Below are 5,419 nucleotides of genomic sequence, written 5' to 3' on the forward strand. Positions count from 1 at the left end.
CCCTCCTCCCCCCACCACGCGGCCAGGCGGCCCGAGGGGGGGCTCCCGCCCCCGGCCCCGGGGTAGCCGCCCAGAGGGGCCGGTCCCTGGGGCTCTGCGCTGACGAGGTGGTGAGCAGAGCTGGAATGTGGGGGGGGGGGGGCGGGGCGGTGGGGGGGAGAAGGGCACCCAACACCCCAAACTAAGCATTGCCAGTCACTGATAAAATATGCCCCTTTCGCGTGCCGCGGGACAAAAGAGATCAATGGGGAAACTGAGGCCATTAGTCAGGTGTTAGAGTTGTCTGGACTAGTTGGTGTGACAGGGCCATTGACAGGACCTGGGAGTCCTGGCTCCTAGCCCCCGTACGGTCCACCTGCAGACAGAGAAGGGAAGTGTGTGTGCTTGTGCAGACAGACTGAGAGGAAGTGAGGACACTGCCCAGGCCAATTAGGGAGAAGGCTTGGTGGTGGGCATAGTGGGTGCTCCACTTTACAGGTAGAAATGCCTGGTTTGAAGCTCCGACCTGGGGCCCCAGAAGAAAGACTGAGGCCACCCCTGACTCAGCGTCCCTGTCACCATCCCCGCTAGCCTCATCCCCTCAGAATGAAGCTGAGCTCAGGAAAAGTGTACCCAGTGAGTCACACTGTGCTCCCCCCTCCCCAAAGTCTGACTCAACCAAGGTGATGAGCGGGAAGGGAGACTCTGCCTGTAGCACCAGGGAGCCCCCCTGGGCAATGTGCCCATTTGGGCCACAGGGCAGATCCTTCTAGTGAAAGGGCGGGTTAGCCAGACAGAAACTGGGAGAGCCCTGCCAGACCAGCCAAGGGGAAACGTGACAGGGGCTGGTGGGCAGGGAGAGTCCAAGGGAGCCAGCCAGGAAGCCTAGGCAGGACTGGGCTCGGGATAAGTGAAGGGTGACTAGAGGCTAGGGAATGGTGACAGCAAGGAAACTGAGGCACTCAAAGAAGCTGGCCTGGGATGACAGAGCGATAGAATATACCTATATAAAAAGAAAATATTTTCATAATTCTGTAGCATACATGTATTCTATATCCCCTGGAATCCCCTTTTAGGCCATATTTCCAAAGCTTTCCTATTCTTCAAAACCAAGTAAGTTTGGCCAGACAGCTCCCAACTCAAGCTGTACGATAATTAAAGTTTAGGAAGGTTCTGGGACCTTATAGGTGAATCATTCTACCTTATTCCTCTTCTACCCTCAGGCCTAGTGAAAGAGAAGGAGATGGCGGGCATCTCCGAAGGCTATCTCCCAAGGGCAGAATAGGGGCAATCTCCATTACGGAACTCAGAAATTTAGAGGTTTTGTTGGGGCCAGTGCTTATGGTGAAAAGGGTCCATAAATGATTTCTTTCCCTCTCCTTAGGTAGGGAGGGGGAGGAGTAGAGAAGGGGCCAGAAACAGAAAAGAGACCTGCTGTGTGTGGCTTGGGTGGGGGAAGGGGGGGAAGCTCTGGGGGCCCTGATAGTGACAGGCAAGGTATAAATAGCTTGGGCCCTGCGGCTCATGTTCTGTCGGCTGCCTGTGACGAGGTGCTCAGGAATTCCACTCTGCTATTGGCACCCCCCTCCCTATCTCCAGAACTCTCATCCCCCCCATGCCACCTTTGTCCCATTGGCCAAAACCAACCACCAGGCATTAGTGCTGTCCATCTACTTGAGAGGCTGAGCTCTCCGATGGAGAGATGCTCAGCTCCTGGGGACACATGACATGTAGCTGGGTCTCACAAGGGAACTGTGTGTGTGTGTGTGTGTGTGTGTGTAAAAGCAGACTTCTGACTCCTAACCTGAGGTGTCAGCTCAGCGTTCAACGATGTCTTTGAGGCCCTAATAAAGATACTGAATTATAGATCTGAGAAACGATGGCTTCCTCTCTCTGAACTGCTGGGAAGGAGACAAAAGGGGTAAAGCGGGTCAGCTTGGAGCCAACAGCTCCTTTACAAATGCTAGTGGCTCGGAGCCCTATTTTGTGGGCATTTCCTGATGTTCCCCCAGTCAGTCGAGGGCCTCCGTTGAGGTGGGAGAGTTCAGAGGGAAGCCAGTGAGTGGAGAAAGAAGTCTCTTCTCTCTCTCTCTTCTCATTTTCTCTCTCCAGGCAGCTCGTATGAGGCCCCAGAGGAGTGAGTGAATGGTCTCAGCAGAGCAGCGTACCCAGTGCCAAGGATGGTTCCCGGCACCCTCTTTACCCCCCTTCCCCCAGAAACCTGAGCCTGTTGCTCTCCAGGATAAATCGGGGCCTGACTCAGGCCCCAGCCAGCCAGTCACAGCAGCCTGACCCAGGCGCAGGTTGGTGACTCAGCCCTCAATATAGCCCATGAGCCCAGGCCCCAGGCCGGGCCATGAGGGCTAGAACAGACCGTGCACAATGCCGGTCCTGGGGCCTGCCAAGTGGGGCCGCCTCCCTGAGAGCCGATATGTTCCTCCCCAAGTGAGGCAGGGGCACATAGAGGGGCTTACGAGGGGTTTCATCAGCTGAGTATTTGGGGCAGTGCTGGTTGGGGCCACAGGCCATTTATAGCCCCCTGACTCACCACCTGCTGACCTATCTCAGGGGACCAGGTTGCCTGGCCTTTCACCTGGCCCTACGGCTCCCATCAAGGGGCTCGTCAGCCATGGACAGTGATCATATTTAACTTGAGCCGAACAGAGTCTGAACGAGTGGTTCCAATGAGCCATGTTTGAGAATCCTGTTTTTCTGGAGCTGGGGACATTTCCACAGTCACTTGTGAGGATAGCAGCCTGGCCAGGGCTCACAGCAGGCACTCTGACAACCAGGGATACTACTGACTGTGGCCCTGACCCGGGTGCCAGAGACAGTGTGGTAGGATGGAAAGATCCATAGACTCTGTAACCTTGGGCAGGTAATGTAACTTTAGGACCTCAGTTTTGTCAGCTGTGAAATGGACTTAACAGTGTGTTCTCATAGGAATTTTTTATGTAGGAAGATGAAAGGAGGTAACGTGAAATGATTAGCCTGGTGCCTGGCAGCTAATAGGTGCTTAGGGAAAATAGTCTGCTTTTTCTACTAGTATCTTGGGAGCCATGTGGGTTCTGGTGAGCTAGGCCTTCCTCCAGCTCTGTCTCTATACCTGGTAGAGCCCGTCGCCAGGCTCTCCATCCTACTCCGGGTCTTCCCTTCCCTGAATCTTAACATTCCACCTGCCAGAATCAGAACCGCAGTACTTCTGAACTTTAGAACCTGCCCCCCCAATAGCAGCTGGTCCTTGACAGGAGTGGCAGGTGGCGTGCTCTGCCACGTGGCCTGGGAAGGGAAAGCAGAGCGGGCTGTCGTGCGGGGACACGGCAAAAAGGAAGCAGTTGTGAGGGCAGCAGAGCTGGAAATGGAGGCCCCTGAAGGTGTTTGGAGTCCTGGTTCTATTTTGTACCTCAGTCTGGGTGCATGAACTGCCTGTGGCTTCTAGAAGACACTCCTGTAGACTCACAGCCTGTTCAGAGTGACATTCAACACAGAGAGACTTCTTTAGTCTCCTCTGGTAACGGCATATCAATAAGACCCAGGAGTCAAAGCCTAGAAGGCATTCTAAAATGAGCCATCGGGGCAAGTGTCCTAAAGGGAAGAGCTCTGTATTCTAAGCAAAAAGGCTGGGGGAAAGCAGGGCCATTTTCTTGTCATTTCCCAGGCTCTAGATTCAGGCCTGGGAAGGACCGGACAAAGTCCTGACTTGGGGCCAAATGCCTACCAGGCCAGGACCTCCGCCTTGACTTCTAATTCCAAGTTAAATCAGTGCTCCTTGGTGGTAGGTAACCTTCCAGTCTTTTCTACCAAATATGTTCTCCGGCCAATTGGTGGCTGGAGTAAAGGGGATAAAAAAAAAAAAGCAGGGTTTCATTACATTTAACAGCAAGGGGTGGCACCGAGTGGGTTGTGAAGGAATTTCTTCAATTAGGTTACAACTGAGAACACACAATCTAATTTAGCTGAGGGCAGTGCTTCTCAAACTTTGCTTGTGCGCACTAATCTACTGGGGAGCTTGTTAAAATGCAGATCCTGTGTCAGTAGTTCTGAGGTGGAGCCGGAGAGTCTGCCTAACAAACTCAAAACGCTGATGCTGCTCGTCCATGAGTGACTCTTCAAGTGGCGAGGGGCTAGGTCAGTGCTATGTTCGAAGGATGATCATTCAGAGGGAGGCAAAAGAGACATGTGGCCCCGCCCTCGATCTGCCCAGGTGCAGCCCTGTTTATAGGGGCCGATCACGACTTCAGCACTTAGCCCCGCGCCCACTAGGATGGACTCCCGGCTCAGCCTCACCACTCTTCTGGGCTGCACACAACTTTAAATTCTACATGTCCTTGCTACTCCCTCTAGGAAAAGCTAGGGAAGAAATAAATTCATTTAGTGCTCAGCAGTGCCCACCACTCGACCTGCGCTCTAGGTTGCTTTGGATTATTTGGGTGAATGAGACAGACTCCTCTGGCATCAGGTGGAAAGGAGGCAGAGAGAGAGGTCCCGGAAAACCGGCAGTCATAGGAGCCACTCTGTCCACTGTGGCTTGTGAATACACTTGGGGGCTTTCAAATGGAAACATTCGTGATAAGAACCAATCACAAGGACACTCGTAAATTATCATCATCCTGCTTGTCCTTACTGAGACCCATTCTCAATCCTCTGTCCTGCTGTAAACTCCAGGAAGCTGATCTCAAAAGACGATGTCACCTGGGCACCTCTGCTGTCTGGCTCCCATTTGAGATCAGTTACCAACAGGAAGCTGGCAGGTGGGAAGAGGGCTGGGGAGTACATAAACTTCATTGTGGTAAGGGCCGCCTTACTGTCCCTCTGTGGCCACCATGTGTATCTGGGGCCCCCTTTCGGGTCTCCGGCTCTTGCTTCCTCCCTTTCCCCCCTTCAGGCCTGGGGTAGTAGTCACCATCCACTGTTGCTGGTGCTTGGGGACTTCACTATTCTTGGTCGGTTCTCCTAACTCTGCCTTCTGTACATTGTCCCTTCATTAAACTCTTCAGTTAAAGCTTTTGAGTGTGCCGCCTGTTTACTGCCAAGGCCCTGAGTGATTAATAAGTCATCTCTGAGAGCAAATCCCTTGAGAAGTCATAGGACTAAGCCACGAAGGCTCATACACAGATCTCAGGGCATCCTTCTCGCAGGAGATAAGTGTGGGCACAGAACCTAAATGCAGGTCATTGGGTCCCTCTCATGCAAAGTACCCAGTTCATTCCATTTCTGTGTGCCCAGGTGAGTTCCTTGAGATTAGGTTAATATGCAAAGACCAATCCGTCTGTGATTCGGCTGGCAGCACAAGGAGCCAGCCTCATTTCTGAGGTCATCTGTAGAGTGAGAAATCACATTTAGGAGCCAGACCCTCTGTGAGGTACCTGGCTTAAGGGGAACCACTCTGTTCTGGTCGTGTTGTGAGGTATTTAACCAATAAAAAAGCCACAAAGTCTTA

This window comes from Rousettus aegyptiacus, unplaced genomic scaffold, assembly GCF_014176215.1.
Source record: "Rousettus aegyptiacus isolate mRouAeg1 unplaced genomic scaffold, mRouAeg1.p scaffold_m13_p_13, whole genome shotgun sequence".
NCBI lineage: Eukaryota > Metazoa > Chordata > Mammalia > Chiroptera > Pteropodidae > Rousettus > Rousettus aegyptiacus.